Source organism: Quercus lobata, chromosome 2 (assembly GCF_001633185.2).
Source record: "Quercus lobata isolate SW786 chromosome 2, ValleyOak3.0 Primary Assembly, whole genome shotgun sequence".
Classification (NCBI taxonomy): Eukaryota; Viridiplantae; Streptophyta; class Magnoliopsida; order Fagales; family Fagaceae; genus Quercus; species Quercus lobata.
Genome location: NC_044905.1, coordinates 48,323,845 through 48,346,389, shown reverse-complemented (window position 1 = coordinate 48,346,389; position 22,545 = coordinate 48,323,845).

The following is a 22,545-nucleotide window of genomic DNA, read 5'->3' as shown; positions in this document are numbered from 1 at the left end:
GTAAGAGTATATTAATTTGCCCAAAGCATCTGGTCTGAGGATTTTAGGGATGACCAAGGTTTTGTTTAAACACTTATAAAAAATGTAATAGTGTATTAATTTCCCCAAACCATCTGGTTCGAGGACTTCAGGCATGGCTAAGGTTCCGTTTAAATACTTATAAAAAATGTAATTGTGTTTTAATATCCCCATAGCATTTGATTTGAGGACTTCAGGCATGACTAAGGCTTTGTTTAAATACTTATAAAAAATGTAATAGTGTATTAATTTCGTCAAAGCATCTGGTCCGAGAACTTCAGGCATGACTAAGGTTCTAATTAAACACTTATAAAAAATGTATTTGCGTAATAATTTCCCCGAAGGATCTGGTCCGAGGACTTCGGGCAGGACTAAAGTTCTGTTTAAACACTTATAAAAAATGTAATTGTGTATTATTATCCCCAAAGCATCTGGTCGGAGAACTTCAGGCATGCCTAAGGTTCTGTTGAAACACTTATAAAAAATGTAATTGTTTATTAATTTCCCCAAAGGATCTGGTCCTAGGACTTCGGGCAGGAGTAAAGTTCTGTTTAAACACTTATAAAAAATGTAATAGTGTATTAATTTCCCAAAAGCATTCGGTCTGAGGACTTCAGGCAAGACTAAGGTTTTGTTTAAATACTTATGAAAAATGTAATAGTGTATTAATTTCCCAAAAGCATCCGGTCTGAGGACTTTAGGCATGACTAAGGTTCTGTTTAAATACTTATAAAAAACGTGATTGCTTATTAATTTCCACGAAGGATCTGGTCCGAGAATTTCAGGCAGGACTAAAGTTCTGTTTAAACACTTATAAAAAATGTAATTGAGTATTAATTTCCCCAAAGCATCCGGTCCGAGGACTTTAGGCGTGACTAAGATTCTGTTTAAACACTTATAAAAAATGTAATAGTCCATTAATTTTCCCAAAGTATCCGTCCCAAGGACTTCAGGCATGACTCTGAAGACTTCAGGCATGACTAAGGTTTTGTTTAAACACTTATAAAAAATGTAATTGCGTATTGATGTATTAATTGCCCCAAATCATCTAGTCCAAGGACTTCAGGCATGACTAAGGTTTTGTTTAAACACTTTTGAAAAATGTAATGGTGTACTAATATCCCCAAAGCTTCTGGTCCGAGGACTTCAGGAGTAACTAATGTTCTGTTTAAATACTTATAAAAATGTAATAGTGTATTAATTTCCCCAAAGCATCTAGTCCGAGGACTTCTGGCATGACTAAGGTTCTATTTAAACGCTTATTAAAAATGTAATAGTGTATTAATTTCCCCAAAGCATCTGGTCTGAGGATTTCAGGCATGACTAAGGTTTCGTCTAAACACTTATTAAAAATGTAATAGTGTATTAATTTCCCCAAAGCATCTGGTCCGAGGACTTCAGGCATGACTAAGGTTCCGTTTAAATACTTATAAAATATATAATAGTGTATTAATTTCCTCAAAGCATCGGGTCCAAGGACTTCGGGCAGGACTAAAATTCTGTTTAAATACTTATAGAAATGTGATAGTGTATTAATTTCCCCAAAGCATCTGGTTCGAGGACTTCAGGCATGACTACGGTTCTATTTAAACTCTTATAAAAAAATGTAATAGTATATTAATTTCTCAAAAGCATCTGGTTCGAGGATTTCAGGCATAACTAAGGTTTTGTTTAAACACATATAAAATATGTAATAGTGTATTAATTTCCCCAAAGCATCTGGTCCGAGGACTTCAAGCATGACTAAGGTTCCGTTGAAATATTTATAAAAAATGTAATTGTGTATTAATTTCCAAAAATAATCTGGTCCCAGGACTTTAGGCATGACTAAGGTTCTGTTAAAACACTTATAAAAAATATAATAGTGTATAAATTTCCTCAAAGCATCTGGTCGGAGGACTTCGGGCATGACTAAGGTTCCGTTTAAATGCTTATAAAAAATGTAATTGTGTATTAATTTCCCAAAATAATATGGTCCCAGAACTTTAAGCATGACTAAGGTTCTGTTTAAACGCTTATAAAAAATATAATAGTTTATTAATTTCCTCAAACCATCTGGTCCAAGGACTTCAGGCAGGACTAAAATTATATTTAAATACTTATAAAAATGTGATAGTGTATTAATTTCCCCAAAGCATCTATTTCGAGGACTTCAGGCATGACTACGGTTCTATTTAAACACTTATAAAAAATGTAAGAGTATATTAATTTCCCCAAAGCATCTGGTCTGAGGATTTTAGGGATGACCAAGGTTTTGTTTAAACACTTATAAAAAATGTAATAGTGTATTAATTTCCCCAAACCATCTGGTTCGAGGACTTCAGGCATGGCTAAGGTTCCGTTTAAATACTTATAAAAAATGTAATTGTGTTTTAATAAGCCCAAAGCATTTGATTCGAGGACTTCAGGCATGACTAAGGCTTTGTTTAAATACTTATAAAAAATGTAATAGCGTATTAATTTCGTCAAAGCATCTGGTCCGAGAACTTCAGGCATGACTAAGGTTCTAATTAAACACTTATAAAAAATGTATTTGTGTATTAATTTCCCCGAAGGATCTGGTCCGAGGACTTCGGACAGGACTAAAGTTCTGTTTAAACACTTATAAAAAATGTAATTGTGTATTATTATCCCCAAAGCATCTGGTCGGAGAACTTCAGGCATGCCTAAGGTTCTGTTGAAACACTTATAAAAAATGTAATTGTTTATTAATTTCCCAAAAGCATCCGGTCTGAGGACTTCAGGCATGACTAAGGTTTTGTTTAAATACTTATAAAAAATGTAATTGTGTATTAATTTCCCAAAAGCATCCGGTCTGAGGACTTTAGGCATGACTAAGGTTCTGTTTAAATACTTATAAAAAATGTGATTGCGTATTAATTTCCACGAAGGATCTGGTCCGAGAATTTCAGGCAGGACTACAGTTCTGTTTAAACACTTATAAAAAATGTAATTGAGTATTAATTTCCCCAAAGCATCCGGTCCGAGGACTTCAGGCGTGACTAAGATTCTGTTTAAACACTTATAAAAAATGTAATAGTGCATTAATTTTCCCAAAGTATCCGTTCCAAGGACTTTTGGCATGACTCTGAAGACTTCAGGCATGACTAAGGTTTTGTTTAAACACTTATAAAAAATGTAATTGCGTATTGATGTATTAATTGCCCCAAATCATCTAGTCCATGGACTTCAAGCATGACTAAGGTTTTGTTTAAACACTTTTGAAAAATGTAATAGTGCACTAATTTCCCCAAAGCTTTTGGTCCGAGGACTTCAAGAGTAACTAATGTTCTGTTTAAACACTTATAAAAAATGTAATTGCATTTTAATTTTCCCAAAGCATTTGGTTCGAGGACTACAGGCAGGACTAAGGTGTTGTTTAAACACTTATAAAAAATAGAATAGTGTATTAATTTCCTCAAAGCATCTGGTTCGAGGACTTCAGGCAGGACTAAAGTTCTGTCTAAATTCTTATAAAAATGTAATAGTGTATTAATTTCCCCAAAGCATCTAATCCGAGGATTTCAAGCATGACTAAGGTTCTATTTAAACGCTTATAAAAAATGTAAGTGTATTAATTTCCCCAAAGCATCTGGTCTGAGGATTTCAGGCATGACTAAGGTTTTGTTTAAACACTTATGAAAAATGTAATAGTGTATTAATTTCCCCAAAACATCTGGTCCGAGGACTTCAGGCCTGACTAAGGTTCCGTTTAAATACTTTTTAAAAATGTAATTGTCTATTAATTTCCAAAAATAATCTGGTCCCAGGACTTTAGGCTTGACTATTCCTCTGTCTAAACACTTATAAAAAATATAATAGTGTATTAATTTCCTCAAAACGTCTGGTCCGAGAACTTCAGGCAGGACTAAAATTCTGTTTAAATACTTATAAAAATGTGATATTGTATTAATTTCCCCAAAGCATCTAGTCCGAGGACTTCAGGCATGACTACGGTTCTATTTAAACACTTATAAAAAAATGTAATAGTATATTAATTTCCCCAAAGCATCTGGTTCGAGGATTTCAGGCATAACTAAGGTTTTTGTTTAAACACTTATAAAAAATGTAATAGTGTATTAATTTCCCCGAAGCATTTGATCTGAGGACTTCAGGCATGACTAAGGTTTTGTTTAAACACTTATAAAAAATGTAATAGTGTATTAATTTCCTCAAAGCAACTGGTCCAAGGATTTCAAACATGACTAAGGTTCTATTTAAGTACTTATGAAAAATGTAATTTTTTATTATTTACCCCAAAGCATTTGGTCCGAGAACTTCAGGCATGACTAAGGTTCTGTTTAAACATTTGTAAAAAATGTAATTGCTTATTAATTTTGAAAGTTCAAAAACGTGTACAAAAACACCTTTGAACGTTTAGACCCCCAAATAACAACTTAATTAATTCAAGCAATATGTCAAACAACTAGTGTGCGGAAACTTAACATATGCTATCAAACGAAATTGATTAAATACTATCTAAGCCATAACAGATTAATATCCACAGCAGATAAATAAAAAGGCAAAGATAGAGAGGAAGGAAGATGCAAACACAAAGACAACACGCGATGTGTTATCGAAGAGGAAACCGAAGCCCTCGGCGAAAAACCTCTCCGCCGCCCTCCAAGCGGTAATCAATCCACTAGAAAATATAGTTGGGATACAAGGACAGCAATAGACCCTCCAAGCCTAATCTACCCAGTGCACCTAAGCCCTCCAAGCTTCTTGCTCCAACGAGGTTACGCCGAACCTTTTTCTTTTCTAGCTTCCCGGATTCCGCTACTAGACTATAGCATCAACCAATGAAGATTGGTTCCTTCCTAACTGCTTCCCAGAAATCCAAACAGCAGTCTCACAATGATGATGATGGTGAGAACCTGGTTTGGTATAAAGCCTCTCAAGGATTTGACAATGGAGAGAAAGAGAGTTGAGGAATTTGAAGAGTCTCTAAGGTATAGATTGTGTGTGAATCAATCTAGTTTTTCTCTAGGGTTTCTCTCTCAAAATTCTCTCTGGAAGCCCTCTTTCAATCATGGGTAATAGGGGTATTTATACTGGAGTGGAGAGGAATGTGAAACGTCAGGTTTTTACAAAACAGGGGTGGCTCGCGGCTTGACCTCGCGACTTGACCAAGTCGCGAGATCCAGTCGCGAGATAACCGTATGGCCAGTTGTCCTGTTTTGTCCTGTAGTGCTCCAGCTAGCATGACTGTTCATCTTCCAGCATGCTTGGCAGGTGTGCAGCTTCTGGCGGCTTGCAGCCGCGAGTCACCCGCGAGTCCCAGCCGCGACACTCTGTTTTCTTGCACACTCTTGAGCAAACTTCACTCTAACTCACTCACTACCCTTACATCAAACCCACCTAAATACAGGGTTACTAAATGCTGAATTACAAGCAAATTTGGCACGGAATAAAGCTAATAAGATGGTTGAATAAATTCAACCTTACAATCTCCCCCTTTGGCTATTCCGGGACAAAACCCTAAAACAGACTCTAGACTTAACATGTGAGTTGGGAACAGTTGAACAAAACTCACTCACGCCTAACTCTAGAAGCTGTGAAGCACTTGAATCATATGAACATAATACTCCTGAAACACAACAATACACCATGATCATTGTAAGCAGAGAATTATAAAATGCATATAAAACAGGCAATAAGTGATCAAGCAAAGATGGAGTTATGAAACAAACCATGGCTTGATCAACCAAGTGAACACCACAAGGTAGTGATCACAATGCTCATTCACACTTGGAATGAACACAAGGACATACAAGTTAACAAGCACAAGGCAAGACACTTGTATGCTCAACACTCAACCAATGCATATCACACAAGTCATATGCATCTAGGAACAATCCTACAAGAGCACAAGAGTGACAGTACATAAACCAAAAAGCATACCATTTAGATTAAAGTACTGATTTCAACATAGCATAAAGGCTGCATTAAGCAAGGTACATACCATAAAGCCTACAAATATGCATAAAAGCATAACCCTAAAAGCTTACATAAGCACATGGGTACAAAACACAAACAACCTTGAATAACATCATCAAAATATATTAAACTTTAAACCAAGAGTATAAGTTAAGAGTTTAAAAAACAATACACCAAAAACATAGTGTATCAAAACCCATAAAACCACTAAATAGTACTCAAAAACATAAATATATATAAACAAGGTCTTAGAGTTTGACATGACTCCCCCTCAACACATTACTCCCCCTTAAGGGCTGCTTTTCTGCTTCTCAATCGATCATTAATGTCATTATCAACAGAAAACATCTCCCCCTTTTTGACAGGAATGGCCAAAGGGTCAGTGTTCAGGCTGAGTGGTGAAGCTGTCCAGTTTTGCAGACAAAACATCAATCTGATCCTGCATAGCTTTCATCCTCTCAGAGTGCTCAGTCTGGACTTCTCTGATCCCATCAAGTCTTTCCAGAATGATTTGGAAAGCATCTGGAGGTGTATCTGAAGAAGTTGATGCTCTTGGTCTTTTGCCACTCCTCCTGGGTGTTGAGGTTGATGCATGCCCTGCTGCCTCTGCTTCAGTCTCCATTGGGACACCTTCTCCTTCATCACCTTCATCTTCATCTCCTGGAAGTCTAACACTTATCCTTTTGCAGGTAAGCTTGTTAATTGCAGAAGGTGTGGACATGGGACTGATGTCTTGTGGAATAGGAACACCCTTCCTTCTAAAAATCCTCATTAACAAACTGGGAAAGATCAGTTTTGGCCTAGAGGTTGTTCTTGTCTCATCCACAATAGTGTCATATATGTGGGAACTTATGTCTATGAAGTTCTTTTCTTTGAGATCCATCAAAAAGACTGCTCTAGCACAATTTATTGTAGTCAACTTCTTAATGGGATAGAGGTTAAACATCATGATGATTGTTAAACACCTCATGTCCACTGGAAAGGCAGTGGTATTCAAGCATTTTCCTTCTCTCTGCCCACCTATCCTTTGTTGGACTGTTTCAATGGAGACAGACCTATCCTTGTAGTTGATAAATTCCTCATCATCTAATCCTTCAAGTCCTAATGCATCATCTATGACATGAGCATCTAAGATGAATTCTTTCCCTCTAACCCAGCAACTTAACTCATTCTCCTTTATCACAGCATTTGAGTAAAATTCCCTAATCAAGGGTTCACAAACTACAGGGAAATCACTCAGAAGTTTTTCCCATCCTCTTCCTTCAAAACAACCTGGGATAAAGGTTTGTCTCAAATCCTCCAAATCTACAAATCTTTCTTGAATAATTCCTGCACTCATGAAGTTATCCTTGTATCTCTCAAAATGATGAACTGACCTAAATAGCTTAGAGTCCATTTTCAACCTTTTGTCAGCCTTCTTTGCAGGAGTTTTCTTCTTAGGAGGTGAGGGAGCCATCTGTGATCAATCAGAAGAGGCCACAACAGTACAGAGCAATATATGTGTAAAAACAAGTCAGTCACATGTATTTGTCAAAGAGATATCATTCATACAAATGAACTTGAAGCATTTAAACACAAGTTACTTAGATCAATCACATGGAAAAACAAGCCTAAGATAGGAAATACACATAAAAGCATCAGATATAGACACTAACTTAAAGGCAGTTATAAGTCAATGAGACAAAAACTGGAAAATGATATGACACATAAACAGTATTGTGAAGCACACATTTGCCCCCAAAAGATTATCACAAAAAAAACAGGCATATTTAGCACATTAAACTCACAGCCAAAAAAAAATGAAAACAACTCAACAGCTCAAAGTTCAGTTAAACTCAAAGAATCACATAGCTAAGCGCAGAATGAAGAGCAATAGTGAAACAACTAAGAACAAATCATACTCTAGCAGCAGCCTTCGCAATCTAAGCATGAACAAGGAGCAAAATCCGAAACACAAACCCATTTCTAAAGCACAAATATAAGCGAAAAATCAAAGGGAAAAACACAAAATCAAGTAGAAAAGAGTGCAAAACTGAAAACCCATACCTGTGATGTGAAGATTTTGAGCTACAAGTGTGCAACAATGGAGATTGGAAATGAGAGCACGGAGTGTTTGGGAGGGAGAAGATGAACAGTCACAAAAATTCAAGGGAAAAACTGAAAATGATTTAAAAACTGCTCTTATTTCTGTAAGACACGCGATTTTCGTGACTGGATTAAGTCGCCATACAGTCGCCAGCTCAAGCCGCCAAAGCACTCAAGAACAAAATTTTGAAAAAATTTTCTAAGTGTTTTTCGCGACTGGAAGGTCTACCCGCGAGCGAGTCGCGAGCTGAGCCGCGAAAATCTCTGAGTGAACCTCGCGACTGGACCTTCCACTTGCGAACAAGTCGCCAAAAATTACCAGCGAAGATGCGACTGAGACTCGCGACTTGACATACCCGCGACTGAGCCGCCAAAACAGGGCAAAACAGGTTTTTTGAAATTTTCAGATTTTTCAAACAAAAATGCTTTCCAAAAACACCTAAAACACTAAAAAATCTTTTTGTGCTTGAAATAACAAAGATTGAGCATGTGAAAACACATTTCATCAAGTATAATCACACAAATGAATATGGCATTTATTGAACATAAACTTGTGTGTTGTGTGTGGATATCAACAATGAGATAGTCCTTCGTCTAATGTGAAGTTTCAATGATCAATTCAACCAAGGCATACACAATTAGCACTAGATCATGTGACCTATCTCAATTATAGAAGTATGTATATATGACCTCCCACAAAACTTGAAAAACATGATTTGGAGCACTACATTTGACTCCACTTTCAAACATAACAATTGATCTTTTTGATCTTTTGAGTCAATCACCTCTCATTGTGAGAGTGATATAGGATATTTCACTTTAATGAATAAGCCTTTGGCTTTTTGAATGAACAATCACTTCAATATAAGGTCGCTTACCCTTTTTCCTAGTCAAATACTAGAGTGTGGGACAGGCTTTTGCAGCTCAATATCTCTTTTCATTTGGAGATTTACATTTGGTGAGCTCTTTTTAGCAAAACAAAAATAAAGAGTGGGAAGATATATAGACACAAGTCTATGCAAGTCTCAAGATCAACAGAACCATTCACTAATCATTCATGACAAGTTTGAAGATCTATTTACAACAATCACAAAGATTTCAAGATTTTTCCACAGTGATATAAGTGCATAAAGACAAGCAATGCTCGAAAATGCACAAAGCCATTAGCACAAAGGTACAAGGCAAAACAAGTTTTGAGACAAAAGCTCAACAAAGTCAATCAAGCTTTTTGATTTTCTATTTTTATGTGTTTTTTGGATTTTTGACACAAGAAACAAAAAGATTGATAAGACAAAATTAAAGAAATGTACAAAAAGACAAACAAACAACTAACAGCAAAAATAGCAAGCAAAACAATCAAACATAGTCACAAAGCATAGGAAGTATTGATGCATGGACATGTTGTAATGCTTATGCATGAGTACCCTTATTCACCCTCACGTCACTTGCATTTGGGGTGATTTCCTTATAGGATTGGGTACGGGAGTTAGGGCTTTCAAACCTTCGTGAGAAGCTTTCCAAGCAGTTGGTGAATGCACCAATCATCTTTATCACGTTCATCATTCCGGGATCACCATTCTGATCTCTAGATTGATCTCCAGCCCAACTTCTTCTCTCATTTCTAGGTCCTCCTGACCTTTGAGGGGTTGCACTATTCTTTGCTCTCAGCTTTTGGCAATTTGGTCGAGTATGCCCTTGAAGTCCGCAGTAGTGGCACACATAAGTTCCTCTAGGACCTCTTTGTGGTCGAGGACGTGACTTGGCACGAGATTCAGACCTGCCTGCTAACTGATTGTGATGATTTAACATCCGTTGGTTCACCAAATTCTTCTTCTCCTTCACCTCGAGCTTTTCACCAGTAGAGTCAGCTACAACTGGATCTTTGGCCTTTACAAACTTTATTTCTTTTGTGATATTTCCAGACGAACTACCTCCTCCGGTATATCCCAATCCGGATTTGTCTGAAAAGCTCTTTTGAGATGATATAACATCATCTAGCTTCTTGGTGGTAACCCTCTCTACTTTAGCATTAGCTTGCACAACCTCACTCTCAAGAAACCTTACTTTTGTGTAAGCTTCGGACAACTCTCCATTCAGAGTTTCTATCTCACACTTGGCCTCCCTATATCGGATTAGGAGAGTTTTGTAGTCCTCCTCAGCCTTCTTCATTTTTCTCACAGCAGTCTTGGCCACCCTTGTGTATTCCCCGGACTTCTCCAAAAATAAGTTATAATTCTCCTGAAGATTCGCGTTGCTTCCATCTTCTTCAGCATCCAATTCTTCAACAATTCCTAGTGATTCATCATCACTATGTTCTCCAAGGTCTTGCACAAGTAGATTCAGTTCATCTGCCGACTCAACATGAGCAATAGTCATAAAAGCTGAATAGTTCCCCTCTCCATCACAGCTCTCTTCAGACTTTGATTCAGACGAATCCGAGTCACTTAAGGTCGTGGCATACACTTTACCTTTCGATTTCAAATAATTCGGACATTCCTTTTTGAAGTGTCCATGCCCGTTACATTCGAAACAAGTGACACCTTGTGTAGGTTGGGATTCTTTTCCATCTTTCCTTTTGAATTCCCTTTTCTCCCTTCCAGAACTTTGGAATTTTCTTTTATCATCAAATTTGCCATTATTTTTTAATTTCAAAAACTTTTTGAAATTTTTGACAAGGTATGCAACATCTTTGTCAACCACATCTTCTCCCGATGAGTCTTGATCTTCCACCTTCTCATTAATGGTATTTAGAGCAAGAGATTTACTCTTCCGTTGATTGGGCAGCGATATCTCATAAGTCTGCAGAGAACCCACCAGCTCTTGCACTTTGATGTCATCGAGGTCCTTGCTCTCTTCTATTGCTGTCACTTTAGCTCGAAAACTTTCCGGCAATGATCGAAGGATCTTTCTTACAATCTTCGAGTCCTCCGTTTTCTCCCCCAAGTTGAACTTGCTGACAACCACTTCATTTAACTTCCCATAGAAAGAGTCAAAAGACTCATCCTCACTCATTTTGAGCTCCTCAAACTGAGTGGTCAGCATTTGTAACTTGGTGTCTTTCACTTTCTTCGTGCCTTCATAGGTAGTTTCCAAAATCTCCCATGCTTCTTTGGCCACGGTAATATGAGAGATCCTGTGAAATTCATCTGGAGACACACCACAGAAAATAGCATTGAGTGCTTTACTGTTAGCATTAGATGCAGCAAGTGCTGCCTTATCCCATGTGGATTTTGCTGCCTCTGGTTTGGTCCAACCAATCTCAACAGCATCCCAAACGGATTCATCAATAGAACACAGAAAAGCTCTCATTCGAACCTTCCAAAAAGCAGAATTACTACCATCAAAATATGGAGGTGCATTTAGGGATTGAGACCTATCCATCTCAAAAGGGAGTCAAGGATCACACAATGGTAATGAAACCAATATCAGTGTACCCGCTCTGATACCAATTGAAAGTTCAAAAACGTGTACAAAAACACCTTTGAACGTTTAGACCCCCAAATAACAACTTAATTAATTCAAGCAATATGTCAAACAACTAGTGTGCGGAAACTTAAAATATGCTATCAAACGAAATTGATTAAATACTATCTAAGCCATAACAAATTAATATCCACAGCAGATAAATAAAAAGGCAAAGATAGAGAGGAAGGAAGATGCAAACACAAAGACAACACGCGATGTGTTATCGAAGAGGAAACCGAAACCCTCGGCGAAAAACCTCTTCGCCGCCCTCCAAGCAGTAATCAATCCACTAGAAAATATAGTTGGGATACAAGGACAGCAATAGACCCTCCAAGCCTAATCTACCCAGTGCACGTAAGCCCTCCAAGCTTCTTGCTCCAACGAGGTTACGCCGAACCTTTTTCTTTTCTAGCTTCCCGGATTCCGCTACTAGACCGTAGTATCAACCAATGAAGATTAGTTCCTTCCTAACTGCTTCCCAGAAATCCAAACAGCAGTCTCACAATGATGATGATGGTGAGAACCTGGTTTGGTATAAAGCCTCTCAAGGATTTGACAATGGAGAGGAAGAGAGTTGAGGAATTTGAAGAGTCTCTAAGGTATAGATTGTGTGTGAATCAATCTAGTTTTTCTCTAGGGTTTCTCTCTCAAAATTCTCTCTGGAAGCCCTCTTTCAATCGTGGGTAATAGGGGTATTTATACTGGAGTGGAGAGGAATGTGAAACGTCAGGTTTTTACAAAACAGGGGTGGCTCGCGGCTTGACCTCGTGGCTTGACCAAGTCGCGAGATCCAGTCGCGAGATAACCGTATGGCCAGTTGTCCTGTTTTGTCCTGTAGTGCTCCAGCTAGCATGACTGTTCATCTTCCAGCATGCTTGGCAGGTGTGCAGCTTCTGGCGGCTTGCAACCGCGAGTCACCCGCGAGTCCCAGCCGCGACACTCTGTTTTCTTGCACACTCTTGAGCAAACTTCACTCTAACTCACTCACTACTCTTACATCAAACCCACCTAAATACAGGGTTACTAAATGCTGAATTACAAGAAAATTTGGCACGGAATAAAGCCAATAAGATGGTTGAATAAATTCAACCTTACAAATTTCCCCAAAGGATCTGGTCCGTGGACTTCGGGTAGGACTAAAGTTCTGTTTAAACACTTATAAAAAATGTAATAATGTATTAATTTCCCAAAAGAATCCGGTCTGAGGATTTCAGGCATGACTAAGGTTCTGTTTAAACACTAATAAAAAATGTAATTGCGTATTAATGTATTAATATACCCAAATCATCTAGTTCAAGGACATCAGGCACGACTAAGGTTTTGTTTAAACACTTTTGAAAAATGTAATAGTGTATTAATTTTCCCAAAACTTCTGGTCCGAGGACTTCAGGCATGACTAATGTTCTGTTTAAACACTTACAAAAAATGTAATTGCGTATTAATTTTCCCAAAGCATTTGGTCCGAGGACTTTAGGCAGGACTAAGGTGTTGTTTAAACACTTATAAAAAATAGAATAGTGTATTAATTTCCTCAAAGCATCTGGTCCGAGGACTTCAGGCAGGACTAAAGTTCTGTTTAAATACTTATAAAAATGTAATAGTGTATAAATTTCCCCAAAGCATCTAGTCCGAGGACTTCTGGCATGACTAAGGTTCTATTTAAACGCTTATAAAAAATGTAATAGTGTACAAATTTCCCCAAAGCATCTGGTCTGAGGATTTCAGGCATAACTGAGGTTTTGTTTAAACACTTATTAAAAATATAGTAGGGTATTAATTTCCCCAAAGCATCTGGTCCGAGGATTTCAGGCATGACTAAAGTTCCGTTTAAATACTTATAAAAAATGTAATTGTGTATTAATTTCCCAAAATAATCTGCTCCCAGGACTTTAAGCATGACTAAGGTTCTGTTTAAACACTTATAAAAAATATAATAGTGTATTAATTTCCTCAAAGCATCTGGTCCGAGGACTTCAGGCAGGACTAAAATTCTGTTTAAATACTTATAAAAATGTAATAGTATATTAATTTCCCCAAAGCATCTGGTCCGAGGATTTCAGGCATAACTAAGGTTTTGTTTAAACACTTATAAAATATGTAATAGTGTATTAATTTCCCCAAAGCTTCTGGTCTGAGGACTTCAGGCATGACTAAGGTTCCGTTTAAATACTTATAAAAAATGTAATTGTGTATTAATTTCCCCAAAGCATTTGATTCGAGGACTTCAGGCATGACTAAGGTCTATTTAAATACTTATAAAAAATGTAATTGCGTATTAATTTTGTCAAAGCATCTGGTTTGAGGACTTCAGGCAGGACCAAAGTTCTATTTAAACATTTATAAAAAATGTAATAGTTTATTAATTTCTCCAGAGCATCTGGTCCGAGGACTTCAGGCATGACTAAGGTTTTGTTTAAACACTTATGAGAAATGTAATAGTGTATTAATTTCCTCAAAGCAACTGGTCTAAGTACTTCAGACATGACTAAGGTTCTATTTAAATACATATAAAAAATGTAATTGTGTATTATTTTCACCAAAGCATCTGGTCCGAGAACTTTAGACATGACTAAGGTTCTGTTCAAACACTTATAAAAAATGTAATTGCGTATTAATTTCCCTAAAGGATCTGCTTCGAGGACTTCGGGCAGGACTAAAGTTCTGTTTAAACACTTATAAAAAATGTAATAGTGTATTAATTTCCCAAAACCATCCGGTCTGAGGACTTCAGGCATGACTAATGTTCTGTTTAAATACTTATAAAAAATGTAATTGCGTATTAATTTCCCTGAAGGATCTTGTCCGAGGACTTCAGGCCTGACTAAGATTCTGTTTAAACACTTATAAAAAATGTAATAGTGTATTAATTTTCCCAAAGTATCCGGTCCAAGCACTTCAAGCTTGACTTTGAGGACTTCAGGCATGACTAAGATTTTGTTTCAACACTTATAAAAAATGTAATTCCGTATTAATGTATTAATTTCCCCAAAACATCTAGTTCGAGGACTTCAGTCACGACTATGGTTTTGTTTAAACACTTTCGAAAAATGTAATAGTGTATTAATTTCCCCAAAGCTTCTGGTCTGAGGACTTCAGGCATGACTAATGTTATGTTTAAACACTTATAAAAATTGTAATTGCCTATTACTTTTCCCAAAGCATTTGGTTTGAGGACTTCAGGCCGGACTAAAGTTTTATTTAAACACTTATAAAAAATGTAATAGTCTATTAATTTTCCCAAGGCATCTGGTCCGAGGACTTTAGGCGTGACTAAGGTTCTGTTTAAACACTTATAAAAAATATAATTGCGTATTAATTTCCCCAAAAGATCTGGTTCGTGGACTTCGGCCAGGCCTAAAGTTCTGTTTAAACACTTATAAAAAATATAATAGTGTATTAATTTCCCAAAAGCATCTGGTCTGAGGACTTCAGGCATGACTAAGGTTCTGTTTAAAAACTTATAAAAAATGTGATTGCGTATTAATTTTCCCGAAGGATCTGGTCCGAGAACATCAGGCGGGACTAAAGTTCTGTTTAAACACTTATAAAAAATGTAATTGAGTATTAATTTCCCCAAAGCATCCGGTCCGAGGACTTCAGCCATAACTAAGATTCTGTTTAAACACTTATAAAAAATGTAATAGTGTATTAATTTTCTCAAAGTATCCGGTCCAAGGGCTTCAGGCATGACACCGAGGACTTCAGGCATGACCAAGGTTTTGTTTAAACACTTATAAAAAATGTAATTGTGTATTAATGTATTAATTTCCCCAAATCATCTAGTCCAAGGACTTCAGGCACGACTAAGGTTTTGTTCAAACACTTTTGAAAAATGTAATAGTATATTAATTTCCCCAAAACTTCTCATCCGAGGACTTCAGGCATGACTAATGTTTTGTTTAAACGCTTATAAAAAATGTAAGTGTATTAATTTCCCCAAAGCATCTGGTCTGAGGATTTCAGGCATGACTAAGGTTTTGTTTAAACACTTATAAAAAATAGAATAGTGTATTAATTTCCTCAAAGCATCTGGTCCGAGGACTTCAGGCAGGACTAAAGTTCTGTTTAAATACTTATAAAAATGTAATAGTGTATAAATTTCCCCAAAGCTTCTAGTCCGAGGACTTCTGGCATGACTAAGGTTCTATTTAAACGCTTATAAAAAATGTAATAGTGTACAAATTTCCCCAAAGCATCTGGTCCGAGAATTTCAGGCATGACTAAAGTTCCGTTTAAATACTTATAAAAAATGTAATTGTGTATTAATTTCCCAAAATAATCTGGTCCCAGGACTTTAAGCATGACTAAGGTTCTGTTTAAACACTTATAAAAAATATAATAGTGTATTAATTTCCTCAAAGCATCTGGTTCGAGGACTTCAGGCAGGACTAAAATTCTGTTTAAATACTTATAAAAATGTAATAGTATATTAATTTCCCCAAAGCATTTGGTCCGAGGATTTCAGGCATAACTAAGGTTTTGTTTAAACACTTATAAAATATGTAATAGTGTATTAATTTCCCCAAAGCTTCTGGTCCGACGATTTCAAGCATGACTAAGGTTCCGTTTAAATACTTTTAAAAAATGTAATTGTGTATTAATTTCCCCAAAGCATTTGATTCGAGGACTTCAGGCATGACTAAGGTCTATTTAAATACTTATAAAAAATGTAATTGCGTATTAATTTCGTGAAAGCATCCGGTTTGAGGACTTCAGGCAGGACCAAAGTTCTATTTAAACATTTATAAAAAATGTAATAGTTTATTAATTTCTCCAGAGCATCTGGTCCGAGGACTTCAGGCATGACTAAGGTTTTGTTTAAACACTTATGAGAAATGTAATAGTGTATTAATTTCCTCAAAGCAACTGGTCTAAGTACTTCAGACATGACTAAGGTTCTATTTAAATACATATAAAAAATGTAATTGTGTATTATTTTCACCAAAGCATCTGGTCCGAGAACTTTAGGCATGACTAAGGTTCTGTTCAAGCACTTATAAAAAATGTAATTGCATATTAATTTCCCTAAAGGATCTGGTTCGAGGACTTCAGGCAGGACTAAAGTTCTGTTTAAACACTTATAAAAAATGTAATAGTGTATTAATTTCCCAAAACCATCCGGTCTGAGGACTTCTGGCATGACTAATGTTCTGTTTAAATACTTATAAAAAATGTAATTGCGTATTAATTTCCCTGAAGGATCTTGTCCGAGGACTTCAGGCCTGACTAAGATTCTGTTTAAACACTTATAAAAAATGTAATAGTGTATTAATTTTCCCAAAGTATCCGGTCCAAGCACTTCAAGCTTGACTTTGAGGACTTCAGGCAAGACTAAGGTTTTGTTTCAACACTTATAAAAAATGTAATTCCGTATTAATGTATTAATTTCCCCAAAACATCTAGTTCGAGGACTTCAGTCACGACTATGGTTTTGTTTAAACACTTTCGAAAAATGTAATAGTGTATTAATTTCCCCAAAGCTTCTGGTCTGAGGACTTCAGACATGACTAATGTTCTGTTTAAACACTTATAAAAAATATAATTGCCTATTGCTTTTCCCAAAGCATTTGGTCTGAGGACTTCAGGCAGGACTAAAGTTTTATTTAAACACTTATAAAAAATGTAATAGTGTATTAATTTTCCCAAGGCATCTGGTCCGAGGACTTTAGGCATGACTAAGGTTCTGTTTAAACACTTATAAAAAATATAATTGCTTATTAATTTCCCCAAAAGATCTGGTTCGTGGACTTCGGCCAGGCCTAAAGTTCTGTTTAAACACTTATAAAAAATGTAATAGTGTATTAATTTCCCAAAAGCATCTGGTTTGAGGACTTCAGGCATGACTAAGGTTCTGTTTAAATACTTATAAAAAATGTGATTGCGTATTAATTTTCCCGAAGGATCTGGTCCGAGAACATCAGGCGGGACTAAAGTTCTGTTTAAACACTTATAAAAAATGTAATTGAGTATTAATTTCCCCAAAGCATCCGGTCCGAGGACTTCAGCCATAACTAAGATTCTGTTTAAACACTTACAAAAAATGTAATTGTGTATTAGTTTTCCCAAAGTATCCGGTCCAAGGACTTCAGGCATGACACCGAGGACTTCAGGCATGACTAAGGTTTTGTTTAAACACTTATAAAAAATGTAATTGTGTATTAATGTATTAATTTCCCCAAATCATCTAGTCCAAGGACTTCAGGCACGACTAAGGTTTTGTTTAAACACTTTTGAAAAATGTAATAGTATATTAATTTCCCCAAAACTTCTCGTCCGAGGACTTCAGACATGACTAATGTTTTGTTTAAACGCTTATAAAAAATGTAAGTGTATTAATTTCCCCAAAGCATCTGGTCTGAGGATTTCAGGCATGACTAAGGTTTTGTTTAAACACTTATCAAAAATAGAATAGTGTATAAATTTCCCCAAAGCATCTAGTCCGAGGACTTCTAGCTTGACTAAGGTTCTAATTAAACGCTTATAAAAAATGTAATAATGTACAAATTTCCCCAAAGCATCTGGTCCGAGGATTTCAGGCATGACTAAAGTTCCGTTTAAATACTTATAAAAAATGTAATTGTGTATTAATTTCCCAAAATAATCTGGTCCCAGGACTTTCAGCATGACTAAGGTTCTGTTTAAACACTTATAAAAAATATAATAGTGTATTTATTTCCTCAATGCATCTGGTCCGAGGACTTCAGGCAGGACTAAAATTCTGTTTAAATACTTATAAAAATGTAATAGTATATTAATTTCCCCAAAGCATCTGGTCCGAGGATTTCAGGCATAACTAAGGTTTTGTTTAAACACTTATAAAATATGTAATAGTGTATTCATTTCCCTAAAGCTTCTGCTCCGACGATTTCAGGCATGACTAAGGTTCCGTTTAAATACTTATAAAAAATGTAATTGTGTATTAATTTCCCCAAAGCATTTGATTCGAGGACTTCAGGCATGACTAAGGTCTATTTAAATACTTATAAAAAATGTAATTGCATATTAATTTCGTCAAAGCATCTGGTTTGAGGACTTCAGGCAGGACCAAAGTTCTATTTAAACATTTATAAAAAATGTAATAGTTTATTAATTTCTCCAAAGCATCTGGTCCGAGGACTTCAGGCATGACAAAGGTTTTGTTTAAACACTTTTGAAAAATGTAATAGTATATTAATTTCCCCAAAACTTCTCGTCCGAGGACTTCAGGCATGACTAATGTTTTGTTTAAACACTTATAAAAAAATGTAATTGCGTTTTAATTTTCCCAAAGCATTTGGTCCTAGGACTTTAGGCAGGACTAAGGTGTTGTTTAAACACTTATAAAAAATAGAATAGTGTATTAATTTCCTCAAAGCATCTGGTCCGAGGACTTCAAGCAGGACTAAAGTTCTGTTTAAATACTAATAAAAATGTAATAATGTATTAATTTCCCCAAAGCATCTAGTCCAAAGACTTCAGGCATGACTAAGGTTCTATTTAAAGGCTTATGAAAAATGTAAGTGTATTAATTTCCCCAAAGCATCTGGTCTGAGGATTTCAGGCATGACTAAGGTTTTGTTTAAACACTTATAAAAAATGTAATAGTGTATTAATTTCCCCAAAACATCTGGTCCGAGGACTTCAGGCATTACTAAGGTTCCGTTTAAATACTTATAAAAAATGTAATTGGGTATTAATTTCCCAAAATAATCTGGTCCCAGGACTTTAGGTATGACTAAGGCTCTATTTAAACACTTATAAAAAATATAATAGTGTATTAATTTCCTAAAAGCATCTGGTCCGAGAACTTCAGGCAGGACTAAAATTCTATTTAAATACTTATAAAAATGTGATAGTGTATTAATTTCCCCAAAGCATCTTGTCCGAGGATTTCAGGCATGACTACGGTTCTATTTAAACACTTATAAAAAATGTAATAGTATATTAATTTCCCCAAAGCATCTGGTTCGAGAATTTCAGGCATAACTAAGGTTTTGTTTAAACACTTATAAAAAATGTAATAGTGTATTAGTTTCCAAAAGCATTTGGTCCGAGGACTTCAGGCATGACTAAGGTTTTGTTTAAACACTTATAAAAAATGTAATTGCGTATTAATTTCCCCAAAGGATCTGGTCCGAGGACTTCGGGTAGGACTAAAATTTTGTTTAAACACTTATAAAAAATGTAATAGTGTATTAATTTCCCAAAAGAATCCGGTCTGAGGACTTAAGGCATGACTAAGGTTCTGTTTAAATACTTTTAAAAAATATGATCGCATATTAATTTCCCCGAAGGATCTAGTCCGAGAACTTCCGGCAGGACTAAAGTTCTGTTTAAACACTTATAAAAAATGTAATTGAGTATTAATTTCCCCAAAGCATCCGGTCCGAGGACTTCAGGCATGACTAAGATTCTGTTTCAACACTTATAAAAAATGTAATAGTGCATTAATTTTTCCAAAGTATCCGTTCCAAGGACTTCAGGCATGACTAAGGTTTTGTTTAAACACTTATAAAAAATGTAATTGCGTATTAATGTGTTAATTGCCCCAAATCATCTAGTCTAAGGACTTCAGGCATGACTAAGGTTTCGTTTAAACACTTTTGAAAAATGTAATAGTGTACTAATTTCCCCAAAGCTTCTGGTCCGAGGACTTCAGGCGTGACTAATGATCTGTTTAAACACTTATAAAAAATGTAATTGCGTTTTAATTTTCCCAAAGCATTTGGTCCGAGGACTACAGGCAGGACTAAGGGGTTGTTTAAACACTTATAAAAAATAGAATAGTGTATTAATTTCCTCAAAGCATCTGGTTCGAGGACTTTAGGCAGGACTAAAGTTCTATTTAAATTCTTATAAAAATGTAATAGTACATTAATTTCCCCAAAGCATCTAGTCCGAGGATTTCAGGCATGACTAAGGTTCAATTTAAACGCTTATAAAAAATGTAAGTGTATTATTTTCCCCAAAGCATTTGGTCCGAGAACTTCAGGCATGACTAAGATTCTGTTTAAACATTTGTAAAAAATGTAATTGCGTATTAATTTCCCCAAAGGATCTGGTCCGTGGACTTCGGGTAGGACTAAAGTTCTGTTTAAACACTTATAAAAAATGTAATAGTGTATTAATTTCCCAAAAGAATCCGGTCTGAGGACTTCAGGCATGACTAAGGTTTTGTTTAAACACTTGTAAAAAATGTAATTGCGTATTAATGTATTAATATACCCAAATCATCTAGTTCAAGGACTTCAGGCACGACTAAGGTTTTGTTTAAACACTTTTGAAAAATGTAATAGTGTATTAATTTCCCCAAAACTTCTGGTCCGAGGACTTCAGGCATGACTAATGTTCTGTTTAAATACTTATAAAAAATGTAATTGCGTATTAATTTTCCCAAAGCATTTGGTCCGAGGACTTTAGGCAGGACTTAGGTGTTGTGTAAACACTTATAAAAAATAGAATAGTGTATTAATTTCCTCAAAGCATCTGGTCCGAGGACTTCGAGCAGGACTAAAGTTCTGTTTAAATACTTATAAAAATGTAATATTGTATAAATTTCCCCAGAGCATCTAGTCCGAGGACTTCTGGCAGGTCTAAGATTCTATTTAAACGCTTATAAAAAATGTAATAGTGTACTAATTTCCCCAAAGCATCTGGTCAGAGGATTTCAAACATGACTAAGGTTCTGTTTAAACACTTATTAAAAATGTAATAGTGTATTAATTTCCCCAAAGCATCTGGTCCGAGGATTTCAGGCATGACTAAAGTTCCATTTAAATACTTATAAAAAATGTAATTGTGTATTAATTTCCCAAAATAATCTGGTCCCAGGACTTTAAGCATGACTAAGGTTCTGTTTAAACACTTATAAAAAATATAATAGTGTATTAATTTCCTCAAAACATCTGGTCCGAGGACTTCAGGCAGGACTAAAATTCTGTTTAAATACTTATAAAAATGTGATAGTTTATTAATTTCCCCAAAGCATCTAGTTCGAGCACTTCAGGCATGACTACGGTTCTATTTAAACACTTATAAAAAATGTAATAGTATATTAATTTCCCCAAAGCATCTGGTCCTAGGATTTCAGGCATAACTAAGGTTTTCATTAAACACTTATAAAATATGTAATAGTGTATTAATTTCCCCAAAACTTCTGGTCCGAGGACTTCAGGCATGACTAATGTTCTGTTTAAACACTTATAAAAAATGTAATTGCGTATTAATTTTCCCAAAGCATTTGGTCCGAGGACTTTAGGCAGGACTAAGGTGTTGTGTAAACACTTATAAAAAATAGAATAGTGTATTAATTTCCTCAAAGCATCTGGTCCGAGGACTTCGAGCAGGACTAAAGTTCTGTTTAAATACTTATAAAAATGTAATATTGTATAAATTTCCCCAGAGCATCTAGTCCGAGGACTTTTGGCATGACTAAGATTCTATTTAAACGCTTATAAAAAATGTAATAGTGTACTAATTTCCCCAAAGCATCTGGTCAGAGGATTTCAAACATGACTAAGGTTTTGTTTAAACACTTATTAAAAATGTAATAGTGTATTAATTTCCCCAAAGCATCTGGTCCGAGGATTTCAGGCATGACTACAGTTCCGTTTAAATACTTATAAAAAATGTAATTGTGTATTAATTTCCCAAAATAATCTGGTCCCAGGACTTTAAGCATGACTAAGGTTCTGTTTAAACACTTATAAAAAATGTGATTGCGTATTAATTTTCCCGAAGGATCTGGTCCGAGGACTTCAGGCATGACTAATGTTCTGTTTAAACACTTATAAAAAATGTAATTGCGTATTAATTTTTCCAAAGCATTTGGTCCGAGGACTTTAGGCAGGACTAAGGTGTTGTTTAAACACTAATAAAAAATAGAATAGTGTATTAATTTCCTCAAAGCGTCTGGTCCGAGGACATCGGGCAGGACTAAAGTTCTGTTTACATACTTATAAAAATGTAATATTGTATAAATTTCCCCAAAGCATCTAGTCCGAGGACTTCTGGCATGACTAAGTTTCTATTTAAACGCTTATAAAAAATGTAATAGTG